The sequence below is a fragment of the Gymnogyps californianus genome, chromosome 15 (genome assembly GCF_018139145.2).
Source record: "Gymnogyps californianus isolate 813 chromosome 15, ASM1813914v2, whole genome shotgun sequence".
Lineage (NCBI taxonomy): Eukaryota > Metazoa > Chordata > Aves > Accipitriformes > Cathartidae > Gymnogyps > Gymnogyps californianus.
This window is the reverse complement of record NC_059485.1, coordinates 8,411-21,114: the sequence shown is the minus strand read 5'-3', so window position 1 is coordinate 21,114 and position 12,704 is coordinate 8,411. Positions and strand designations below refer to the sequence as shown.

The 12,704-nt window shown below is 54.3% G+C and overlaps 1 long non-coding RNA gene across 1 annotated transcript; it reads left to right on the top strand.

The window, feature by feature from the left end:
- The first annotated feature begins 5,124 nt into the window (after positions 1–5,124).
- LOC127022223 (uncharacterized) lies at positions 5,125–5,782 on the top strand. The gene is made up of 4 exons (XR_007767320.1): positions 5,125–5,175; positions 5,261–5,301; positions 5,388–5,441; positions 5,541–5,782. It is a non-coding gene; the product is annotated as an uncharacterized LOC127022223 (long non-coding RNA).
- The last annotated feature ends 6,922 nt before the right edge of the window (positions 5,783–12,704 follow it).

The following is a 12,704-nucleotide window of genomic DNA, read 5'->3' as shown; positions in this document are numbered from 1 at the left end:
GCCCTGTCTGAGCTCTGTAGCGGACTTTGATCCTCTCGTGGTCCCTCAGAAACCTGTCCTCGGGTTGGTTTGTGCCTCAGAGCGCTCTTAGCATCCCCTCTGCCATCTAGGGTGCCTCCATTTGGTCCCCGGCCTCCTGACGACACCTGTACTCTGTTCAAATCCCCTCCGGACTTCTTCCTTGTGTCCCTGAGCCGCCTTTGGTGTCTTTGGCCCAATCGGGACCCCTCTAATGGTGTCACGATGCCTATCGATGCCTTCGAGGTTGCCCTTAGCACACTTTTAGCTTTGCAGCAGACCTCACATCCCTCTCGTTCCCTCAGAGGACTTCCTGGGTCCATATCTGTGACCCAGCCCAGTCATTCTGTTCTTTCTTCCCTCTAGCCGTGCCTCTATCTGTTCCCTGGCCCTCCGATGACACGGTTACTCGGTTCAGATCCCCTCTGGATTTAATCGTTGGGTCTCCAATCCTTTTTTCTGTCTCTCTGGCTCCCTCGGGACATTTCTTCTCCCAGTCACGATGCCTCCCGAGACCTTCCTCGTGCTGCACATCCACCTTGTAGCACTTCAGGTGGGGCCATCTTTGAGCCACAGAACACTCATTTGTTCCTCTACGCTGTCTAGGATTCCTGTGTTCAGTCCCCGGCCACCCGAGACCCTCTGTACTCTGCTCGGATGATCACCCGAGTTCCTTCTTGTCGTCCCTAAGCCTTCTTTTGTCCGTCAGCCCCCCTCAACACCCCTCTCCTCACAGTCACGGTGCCTCCCGAGACCTTCCTCGATCTCCACAGCACCTTGGAGCACTTTATCTCCCCTTCTATCTCTCCTGTTCCATGAAAGCGTCCCTTCTTTCTTTGTTACGCAGCGCTCCTTTGTCTTTCTCTTTGCCATCGAGGGTGTCTCCGTTCGGTTCCTCTCCCACTCAGTCATCTGTAGTTTGCCTAGACACCCTCCTGAGACTCCAAGGCCCTCGCTGTGTCTCCAAGCCTTCTTTTCTTACCCTGCCCCCTCCTAATTCCTCTACTCTCTATAACAATGTCATCTGAGTCCTTTCTTGTACTCCACAGCACTCTAGCAGTGCTTTAGCTCCTTTTCGATTTTATTTTTTTTGTGCTCTTATCTTACTCTTTGCCATTTAGGATGCCTTTGTTCAGCCCCCGGCCCCCTGACAACATCTGTACTTTGTTGAAATCCCCTTCAGAGTTCCTCATTGTTACCTCTGAGGCTTCTTTGGTCTCTCAGGCCCCCTTGGGACTCCTCCACTCCCTTTGCCGAGCTCTCGCGAGAGATCCCCGATGCCCTAGAGCCCCGTTTTAGCTCGGGAAGGCACTTTGCACCCCTCTCTTCCCCTCAGAACCCTTCCTGAGTCTGCATCTGTTACCCCAGTCGGTCTTTCTGTCCTCTCATCTCTTTGGTGCGCCTCCATTCGGTCCCCGGTCCCCTGAGGACACCTGTACTTTGTTCAATTCCCTTTTGGGCTCATTGCATCCCTGAGACTTCTTTGGTCTCTCTGGCCCCTTCGGGATCTCTCTAATGCCTGTGACGATGCCTCTTGTTCTGTCAGAACCTTTTCCAAAGCCATCTTTGTGCTCCGGAGCAGTCTTTTTGTTTTCTGCCTTACAGTCTGTTTCTATTTGGTAGCTGGTACCCCAAAGATGTCTATCGTCAGCTCAGATCTCCTCTTGAGGTTTTTCAGAGAAGGCAATGGCCTTCATCTATTTTTATCAACACATCTCCCGTGGTGGTTTTTGTTCTGTTTTGCAATTTGTTTTTGTTCTAGCTACTTAGGTGTTAATTAGGCTGCTTCATACAGTGTCTGATACTTTTCTTGTATTTCCATGTTTTTTTGGTGTTTTCTGTTCTTTAGGACTTATCTAGTTCCGTTAAGGCAGTCGGTCAGAGAGACCGCCGAGGTGACTCTGAACCGTCGGCGATTTACGGTAAAAAATTTACTTTGCAACCGGAGATATTGTTGAGAAGGGATTCTTACGTGATCTAATTCTGCTTTGTCATTCGGTCCTATCCAGAAGGCAGTTCTGGTAGAATTTAGGTAGTATGTGGGGTCTTGCTAGAAACAAAGTGTAATCCCATAGCATTTTGGGTTTTTTTATAGGAAACTAAAGCACATCATTTTTGATAACAATATTGTTATTACAGTTAACAAACTACTTTCTTACATAGCTTAGCAGGACATCTATCTACGCTCCAGAAAAATTAAGTCTAATTCCCTACCCAGTCACATTGCTGATGCAGTGTAGATGCAGTTGTAGCAAAAGAGCAGACATCATCATTTCCAGTAAGGGTCGCTTTCTCTGCTCAGCACATTGCACACCATAAACTGAAGGCAGATGAGAAACCTCCCTGCTGCTCCTCTGGCCGCCTCCATGTTGTCTGGTGGTTGGCCCTTCCCCTTTCCCAGGGGATTGTGGGAAGGGTGCTGGGTGGGGCCCAGGGTATATGAGCCACAGCCTCTGCTCCAGGAGCTCATTCTGTTCTGGGGCTTCTAGTGGTGCTGGTGCTCTGCTGTTTCTTCAGTTGGTGGCAGGTTTTGAGTTGTCTAAGCTGTTTGGGTAGATGTGTGTTGGCATTTAGAGAAGTAGAGGTGTCTGGGTCTTTTTGCTGTATACTGTGTTAGTTGCTGATATCATCTCTCTTAACAGGGCTGATGGTGAGATTATCTAGCAGTGGTTAGGGTGAGCATCTTGTCCGCATCTTGTATGCATCTGTATATGAAACTTTGGCATTTTTCAAGAAAGCGACAGGGACGTAAGGCATAGTGTCTTTCAGGGTACGGGATGGCTCATCACCTTTCCCAATCGCCCACAGAGAAGCGTGTTGTCCCTAGAACCTTTGCAGCTTGTGGCAGGCCCCTTGTAGATTCTAAGCATCAGGAGTTTACTTATGTTGTGGGCCTGTAGCAGAGCCCAGAGTCTGTGGGAAGGTGTAAGATAGGAGGTGGCTGCAGAATGCAGGGTGTGGCTCACAAGAACAGCTCCTGAGGAGCAGCCAATGCGGGGGGTTCAGGGGTGCAAATACAGGGCAGGAGCTGTCAGGAAGCAGTGGGGTTCCTTCCCTGACAGTTCAGGAGGGAGAAGGGGTTTGTAAGTTTTGAGACTGGGGGATGGCTGGGAAAGGAAGGAGGGTTCGTCAGCCTTTCTCAGATTGGTTTTGCAGTTGGATTTGGACGTCGATGAGGTCTGTTCTGTTTTAGTTTCCCCGCAGCTGACGGGAGGTACGACAAGGTCACAGGAGATGCGGTGTAAACCATCCAGGCCTCTGCATCTCAATATGCAGGGCTGAATGTCAGATGAGTCTCGTCTTGTAAAGCATTAGGTACATAAAAATATACCCCCCAGAACTCTGAGGTCTCTGCTTCTCTGTGCCTTTTACTTACTTCATTCCCTGACTTAATTTGTGCGTCCATCCGGATGTCACAGTCCTTGTTACTTAGAGTCCCTGACTAGGCACTTCTTTCCAGTGCAGGTTTGTGTCATTGTCTTCCCTGGAATGTTTTGGAGAAGAGGATGTGTATTATTTGTGCTCGTAACAGTCTGCAGCCAGGGGTCATCTTTTATCGCAGTCTCGGGCACGCAAGCTTTTTCTGTTATTCCAGTTTTGCCTTTTTCCTGAAGTGTCCACTGAGGTTTGCTCTAGCATCAGTCATGGCAGTTATGTTCTCTTGTTCTTGCTTATCTATTGTTTTTAGCACCAGTTTCTGTAGTCGTAAGGTGTCCATTTTAGATCTTTGCGTCACCATGTCACGCCGTCGTGGTTTTTTCCATTGGCCAACTGCCACTGTAATTCCCTTAGGGGCTTTGTAGGTAAGGAGGTAGTTTGTGTCGCTTGTTTTCTGTGTGCTATACCATATGTTATTCAGGTCTTGATGTTCCCATGGTTGTTTTTGTGTTAGGCGAGCACATCGGTAGCTATACCGAGGGTCTTGTGTGCCTCCACTTATCGGCATAATGCGAACTACTTTTGTGTTTTTAATGGCAGGCTGTTGTTGGAATCTAGATGGTATTCCTAAATGGAAACGAGACCGCTGGAATTGTTAAGCTGTTGATCAGCATCCGGGTGACGTGTTCGATATTGTTTTTGCAGATGCAGCGGGACGAGCTGTGTGCCAAAGGGCAACAGAGGAGAGGCGAGCGGAGCGCTGTAAGAAGGTGAGGCGGTGAGTGGTGTTGGAGGGAAGATGCGACTAGTGGCTTATGACTAGCTTCTAGGTTTGGGTTACTTTTTTTTTATTTTGAAGGTGCAAAGCGGGATATTGGCACCAGAGCTGATTCGGGCAAGGTGAGCCATGTCTGGTGGGGTGAAGGAGCAGTTATTTTTTAGGTGTTGTAGTGTTGGTGAAGTTGAAGCATGCCTTGTTGTTTGTGTTTTACAGGTGGTACCCGAGCCTCAACTTGGCACCTGTAAACAGCAGAGGCAGTGCGGGCGAGCAGCCAAGGTAAAGGAGCGGGAGATGGGAATCGGTGCGGACAGGCCGTGGTTTTGGGCAATATCGTGTCGTGGTTTAACCCCAGTCAGCAGCCAAGGACCACACAGCCGCTCCCTCACTCCCTGTCGTCCCCCCCCACTTGCTCCTGGTGGGATGGGGAGGGAAAGAAGGCAGAACTCGTGGGTTGAGATAAGAACAGCTTAATAACTAAAGTAAAATATAATACTAACAACAATAATAATAATAATGAAAAGGAATAGAACAAAAAAAGGAGGGGGGGGGAGGAAAAAAACCCCAGTGATGCACAATGCAATTGCTCACCACCCGCTGACCGATGCCAGAGCCGCGATCCGCCCTCCCGGCCAGCTCCCCCCTGTTTATGTACTGGGTGTGACGTTCCATGCTATGGAACACCCTTTGGCTAGTTCAGGTCAGCTGCCCAGCTGTGCTCCCTCCCAGCTTCTTGCACACCTGCTTGCTGGCAGAGCATGGGAAACTGAAAAGTCCTTGGCTTAAGATAAGTGCTACTTAGCAACAACTAAAACATCAGGGTGTTATCAACAGTATTGTCACACTAAATCCAAAACACACACTGTACCAGCTACTAAGAGAGTTAACTCTGTCCCAGCCGAAACCAGGATACTCAGCATGTATCTTTTGCTTTGGTTTTTTTCAGATGCTGCAAGAGGCTCAGAGGGGCGAAGCCGCGTGCTGAGGAGCGGTCCGAGAAGGTGAGGCGGTTGTTGGCCGGGTTCGGTGTCTAATAGCAAAGTATTATATGGCAACTTGGTTAAGCATTTCTCTTTGGTCTCGCAGGCGCCATGCAGGCAGCCTTTGGAATTGGATGAGCCTTTGAGGTGAGCTGGGGTGGTAGAGAGGAGGAGCATGGGGCTGGTGATTTCTCACAAGCACAACGGTAGCTTTTTGTCTTTTGGTATCTTAGGTGCCACGAGCGATGACGGCCGCAGCGTCCGACGCTGGAATTCCTGCAGAGCAGGTGAGCAGAAGGCCACGTTGGTTTTGAGGAGGAGGGTGTTGTGGAAGAGGTCTGTGTCGACCGGCACCATGCTTACTGCTGGCACTGGTATTTTTCCAGATGATGAAGAGGAACCTGGCAACTGCAGGAATATCCTGGTTCACTGATGTGTTTTTTGCTGAGGATGGATTCAGACCCCTGCCGTCTGACAGCTAAGTTGAGGGACTGGAGACCACTGCCCTACAGTGTGTAATTTTGACTTCAGTTGGAAAGAAATTGTCCAAAGCGGAAATCTTTCTCGTTCAAAGAAGTTGCATTTTATTGAACTTCCCATCAGAGTGGCTCTTCAGAGGTGATGTACTTGGCAGTAGAATCACCAGCAGCAAGACTTTTCACTCTCTAAAAAAAAAAAAAAAAAAAAAAAAAAAAAATATTTACTTCCTTCCAAAGACCCAAGCACAACAAGTCTTCCAAAAGTCGATGGCATTGCTGGTCTTTGGGTTCTCAGTTGTAACAGTTGAGATAACATAAAAACATGTTCCTCTGCGTGCTTCGGTACAGCCAAGAGCATTAGCAAATCTGCCAATCCTTTTTCATAGCCTTATGTATTGCAGCACTGGAGACTGGATTTTTTTTTCTTTTTCAGAAGATCCCCTATATGGTTTTACTTCTAGCTCACTGTTTTTTCTGTAAGAAATGAAACTTTAAAAAAAAGTTAAATTGTATAACTTGCAAATTGACTTGCATTGTTTAAACTATAACTGCCAAACAGCTGTAGCATGTAATTTAGGTGTACTTAAGCGGTTAGGTATTTTGTCTAAATCTTGAAAAAGATGGGCAACTGAATGTTACGGGTTTTTTTTCCCTGATCTTTTGACGGAGTGCTCTGAAGTACTTTATTTCTGTCTGCTTTCAATGGTGCATTTCCCTGGCATTTCGGTAGCATCTCTCTTGGGCAGTGCAGCTGGCCAGATGTCCATCCTAACTATGTAACACAAAAAAAACCCCTAGTCAACTTATAGCTGTGTATGTTGGAGACAGGTAATTTAATGGTATCAATTCACAGCTATGCAAGTTAAACTAATGCAAAAGGAAAATCAAATAGTTTTATAGTATAGGTATCTTTATTGGATGTATATAAACATATGCACACTTTTTAGTATAAAGTGAATTACTGAGATTTATTCTTTATTTTTTATTTCACTCTTTAAAGTTTTATGCTTCACTTCCAATTTTGTTGAGGAGGCAAGCGAGACGTGTTATTTTAATATGCTGAAACTATAGTTTGGGATTTTTGTTTTCAGATGCGGTGGTGTAAGTGTCTTGTGATGCTCAGCAGATCCCCCCAGCCCAGCTTTGCCTGCCCGTGGCTAAGAATACTCACCGTAAGGGGCCAGCCCTATGTCTGGAGGCTCTGGGCTCTCTCTGCAGCAGTTGCCCCGCAGGTGCGGCAGCAAGGGCCGTGTGGGGGGGAGAGTGCGGGGCCGAGAGGGATCGGGGACGTTTGTTGCCCTGGGGAGCCCCTCCCAGCGTGGGAACGGAGGGGGAAACATCCCAGAGCAGAGCCTGAGCAAGGGATGTGGCACCGTCCTCTGGCACACTGCCCCCCGCCCCGCCTCCCCAGGGGAGCAGTTGCCAGCCTACAAGAGAGGGGCTGAGGGAGCTGCAACTGTTGGGGGGACCACTCCCCAAAGCATGTCCCCCGGCCCCCGGTCCGGGGTGGCCCCGCCCCCCCCCCCCCCCCCCCCCCCCCCCGCCCCCCCCCCCCCCCCCCCCCGTGTCCGCGGGTGGCTCCCGCCCCCCCCCCCCCCCCCCCCCCCGGCCCCCGTGTCCGTGGGTGGCTCCCGCCCCCCCCCCCCCCCCCGGCCCCGTGTCCGTGGGTGGCTCCCGCCCCCCCCCCCCCCCCCCCCCGTGTCCGGTGCTCCCCCCCCCCCCCCCCCCCGGCCCCGTGTCCGTGGGTGGCTCCCGCCCCCCCCCCCCCCCCCCCCCCCGGCCCCCGTGTCCGTGGGTGGCTCCCGCCCCCCCCCCCCCCCCCCGGCCCCGTGTCCGTGGTGGCTCCCGCCCCCCCCCCCCCCCCCCCCGTGTCCGTGGGTGGCTCCCCCCCCCCCCCCCCTCCCCCCGGCCCCCGTGTCCGTGGGTGGCTCCCGCCCCCCCCCCCCCCCCCGCCCCGTGTCCGTGGGTGGCTCCCGCCCCCCCCCCCCCCCGGCCCCCGTGTCCGTGGGTGGCTCCCGCCCCCCCCCCCTCCCCCCGGCCCCCGTGTCCGTGGGTGGCTCCCGCCCCCCCCCCCCCCCCCCCCCCCCCCCCCGCCCCCGTGTCCGTGGGTGGCTCCCGCCCCCCCCCCCCCCCCCCGTGTCCGGGGTGCTCCGCCCCCCCGGCCCCCGTGTCCGTGGGTGGCTCCGCCCCCCCCCCCCCCCCCCCCGGCCCCCGTGTCCGTGGGTGGCTCCCGCCCCCCCCCCCCCCGCCCCCGTGTCCGTGGGTGGCTCCCGCCCCCCCCCCCCCCCCCCCCCCCCCCCCCCCCCCCGTGTCCGTGGGTGGCTCCCGCCCCCCCCCCCCCCCGCCCGGCCCCCGTGTCCGTGGGTGGCTCCCGCCCCCCCCCCCCCCCCCGCCCGCCCCCGTGTCCGTGGGTGGCTCCCGCCCCCCCCCCCCCCGCCCGGCCCCCGTGTCCGTGGGTGGCTCCCGCCCCCCCCCCCCCCCCCCCCCCCCCCCCCCCCCCCCCCCCCCCCCCCCCCCCCCGGCCCCCGTGTCCGTGGGTGGCTCCCGCCCCCCCCCCCCCCCGGCCCCCGTGTCCGTGGGTGGCTCCCGCCCCCCCCCCCCCCCCCCCCCCCCCCCCCCCCCCCCCCCCCCCCCCCCCCCCCCCCCCCCCCCCCGGCCCCGTGTCCGTGGGTGGCTCCCGCCCCCCCCCTCCCCCGGCCCCGTGTCCGTGGGTGGCTCCCGCCCCCCCTCCCCCGGCCCCCGTGTCCGTGGGTGGCTCCCGCCCCCCCCCCCCCCGCCGGCCCCCGTGTCCGTGGGTGGCTCCCGCCTCCCCCCGGCCCCCGTGTCCGTGGGTGGCTCCCGCCCCCCCCCCCGGCCCCCGTGTCCGTGGGTGGCTCCCGCCTCCCCCGGCCCCCGTGTCCGTGGGCGGCTCCCGCCCCCCCCCGCCCGTGTCCCTGTATGGCCGGCCCTGTGCCTGGAGGCTCTTGGCTGTGTCTGCAGCAGTTGCCCCGCAGGTGCGCAGCAACGGCTGTGTTGGGGGGGTGAGTCCGGGGTCGAGAGGGAGCGGGGACGTTTGTTGCGATGGGAGCCCCTCCCAGCGGGGAAGGGAGGGAAACATCCCAGAGCAGAGCCTGAGCAAGGGATGTGGCATCCATCCTCTGCACGCTCCCCCTGGCCCGTCTCCCCCCCGTGGGGCAGTTGCCAGCCTGCAGGACAGGGGCTGGGGGAGCTGCAACTGTTTGGGGGAGCACTCCCCCTTTATTTTCCTAGCAGAGCCCCCCTTTGGGGGGGGGGGGGAGGCGTGTACATATGTAAATAGCATTATTAAAGTAAGGAGCTGCCGGTTGGGGCTGTTTCCCTCATTTTGTGCCTTTTTGGGGGGTGAATAAAAAGGGGAGGAATGGGGGGGGTCTGGGGAGGTGAGATGTCATTTGGGGCACCAGTGTCACTGGGGGAGGCGTTGCCTTGGCAGAGGGGCAGGTGAGTGGTGGATGGGGGGTCACAGCCCCAAAACGCGTGAAAATTCATGGATGGGGGTTTAAAAAATACTAAAAACTGTAAATATGGGTGTGAGGTGTTGAATAGAGACAAAGATCTCATTTTTATAGGTATGTTGAAAAATAATATTCTTTTATATATAGAAAGGATTTCAAAATACAAACCTATACTATATTAAAGGACTTTAGAATATTAAAAAAATTCTACATAGAGCTATATGTAGAGTTTTAAAAACCAAAGTAACTCATGTATATATAAATTAAAAAATAAAGGACTTTAAAATGCAAAAAATTTTCACATTTTCTATATGAAGGAATTTAAAATAGAAAAAAGTCTGAGTAGGTAGATCTAGCTACACTACACTATGTAACACTTAGTAAGTCTAAGTGGAGATGTCTAAAAAGATGCCTAGGTGTCAAGATACCTAATCGGTCAAAAGACATAGAGTCTAAACCCATATTCTGTATAGTAAGTGGAAATAGATATAGGTGTAAATAGAGATAATATGTATATGTCTAAATACATATGCTATATAATATGTTGAAATACATATTTGCACAGGTATCTGTCTGACTAAAAGATACTCTACACTCTTCTAGATGATGTGTTGCAGGTTATCCTAGGTGAGTTACCTGCTATGGATTATCCCTGGTGTAGGTGATCCCCATGCCTGTCTCCCCATCCATGCATGTCTCCCATTCACCCCGGCCCCCGCGTCCGTGGGTGGCTCCCGGGCCCCCCCCCCGGCCCCGTGTCCGTGGGTGGCTCCCGGCCCCCGCCCCCGCCGGTCCCCACCCCTTGTGTCCGAGGGTGGTTGCCGCCCCCCCCACCCGTCCCCGGCCTCTGTGTACGTGGGTGGCTCCCGCCCCCCCCCCCCCCCCGTGTCCCCCCCCCCCCCCCGGCCCCCGTGTCCGTGGGTGCTCCCGCCCCCCCACCCCACCCCCCGGCCCCCGTGTCCGTGGGTGGCTCCCCCCCCCCCCCCCCCCCCCCCCCCCCCCCCCCCCCCCCCCCCCCCCCCCCCCCCCCCCCCCCCCCCCCCCCCCCCCCCCCCCCCCCCCCCCGTGCCGTGCTCCCCCCCCCCCCCCCCCCCCCCCCCCCCGTGTCCGTGGCTGCTCCCCCCCCCCCCCCCCGCCCGCCGTGTCCGTGGGTGGCTCCCGCCCTGGGTCTGGAGGCTCCTGGCTCTCTTGCACGGGCGCCCCCCACGTGCGGCAGCGAGGGCTGTCTGGGGGGGGAGAGTTCGCGGCCAAGAGGGACCCGGGACGTTTGTTGCCCTGCGGAGCCCCTCCCAGCGGGGGGAACGGAGGGGAAAACCTTGTGCCTTTTGGGGGGGGAATGAAAAGGGGAGGCCTGGGGGGCCTGGGGAGGTGAGGGTGTCATTTGGGGCACCAGTGTCACCGGGGAGGTGTTGCCTTGGCAGAGGGGCAGGTGAGTGGTGGACGGGGGGGTCACAGCCCAAAACTGCCTGAAGATTCATGGATGGGGGGTTTAAAAAATAGGAAAAACTGTAAATATGCGTGTGAGGTGTTTGAAATAGAGAAAAGATCTCATTTTATATATATTGAAAAATAGTATTGTTTTATAGATATTTAAAGGATTTCAAAATAAAAACCTGTATCTACTATATCATATAAAGGATTATAGAGTATAAAAAAATTTTAACTAGGGATATATATGTAGGCTTTTAAAATAGAAAAATAGCTCGTGTATATATAAATTAAAAAATAAAGGACTTATAAAATATATCTTTTTTTGTATTCTTACATGAAGGAATTTAAAACAGAAAAAAGTCTGACTAGGCAGAGCTATCTCCACTACACTATGTAACCCTTACTAAGTCTAAGTGGAGATGTCTAAAAAGATGCTTAAGTGTCAAAATACCTAATAGCTCGAAAGATAAATAGTCTAAACAGATATTCTATAATGAATTAACGGAAATTAGGTCAGTGTAAATAGAGAAAATACGTCAGTCTTAAAGAGATAATGTGTCTCAATAGATATTCTGGATTATCTGTTGCAGATCATCCCAGGTGAGTTATCTGTTGTGGATTATCCCAGGTGGACCCCCTGGTGTAGGTGAACCCGTGCATGTCCGTCCCCTCACTGTGTCCGTGGGTGCCCCCCCCCCCCCCCCAAGCTACTGTGCCACCGGACCTGTGGGTGCTGCCTGCATCTGCCGTCTCTGGATGTTTCTCCGTTTCTGCCCCGCTCCCTGTCCATTTTCTCTTATCCTTTCTGTCCTCCATCGTCCCCTTTTTGCTTGTATATCTGCATACCACTGCCTGTCTCATCGTTTCTCGCTATATCCCCCTGCCCAGCTCGCTGTCCCATTATTCCCCTCTGTCCTGATCCCTGGCCTTTTTTCTCATCCTGCAGTCCATCACAGCCACGGAGTGCGTGACCGAGCGAGGCTGCGTGTCTAGGAAGTTTCATCTCGTAAGAGCTGTGAGACACCCACGTATTCTCTTAGGTGCAGGACAGCCAAGCGACCGGAGTTACAGAAGAGGAAGGGAGGAGAGCAGGAGAAAGAAGTGTCTGAACTGACAAATTCTTCTGGCAGCGCTGAGAGCGAGAGCTGCGGTGAGTCCTGGGCCCTTGGGGCCCTGACGCCCCTCCTCTGTGTCCCCGGTCCCTCCCCTGGCCCCCTCTCTTTCCCACGCTGCTGTGATTTTCTTTGCTTCCCTGTACCTCTCCTCTTTTCCTCTATTCTTCTGTCCTGCTCCCTCTTCCTCTCTCGCTTTCTCTCTCTTGTTCTACCGCTCCCTTTTCTTTTTCTCCTGCGTTTTTGTCCTGTTCTCTCTCCTTCCTTCTTGTCATCCTTCGTCTCTGTCCTGCAGCCCATCGCTGTTTTTTCCTTTGCCATCTCTTTGTCCTGAGCTGCACCTGTCTCTCTTCTACCCATCCCTAATTTTCCTTTTCCATTTCTCTGTCCCGCTTTCAGTCCCTGTTTTTTTTTCTGGCTCCATCTCCCTGTCATTCTCCCTGTTGCTCTTGCGTGCTCTCTCTCCCGGTGTCCTGCTCCCCGTAACTCTCTTTTTTGCTGTATCCCATTTTCTTCCTCCCTGTTTTTCCTCCGCTTGCTTTCTGTATCCCTCCTTCCTTCCTCCTGTCCTTCCTCCCCCCTACCCCCCTGCCTCTGGCCTGCCGCTTGTCACTGGTTTTTCTTTCTCCTGCTCTCCGTCTGGGTTCTGTCCCTCTCGTTCTCTCTCTGTCCCTCTGTCCTTCCTCTAACCTGTATTTTGCACTCTCTATCCCACTGCCCCTAACGCTTCTTTCTCCATCTCTCAGTCCTGCTCTCTGCCCCCTTTTTCCTCCCACTGTCCATCTATCCTGCTTCCTCTCCCTGGTTATTCTGCCTTTATTCCTCTGTCCCGCTGCCTGTCTCATTGTTTCTAGTTATATCCCCCTGTCCAGCCAGCTGTCCCTCTTTTCGTCTCTCTTCCCTACTCTGGCCCTACTTTTTCTTGCTCCATCTCTGTCCAGCAGCCCATCATGGTTTTTGTTTCCTTCTCCATCTCTTTGTCTTAATCTGCATCTGGTTCTCCTGCCCACCCCAGTCCCTCTGTCCTGTTCCTTGTCCTGCTTTTTGTCTCTCCA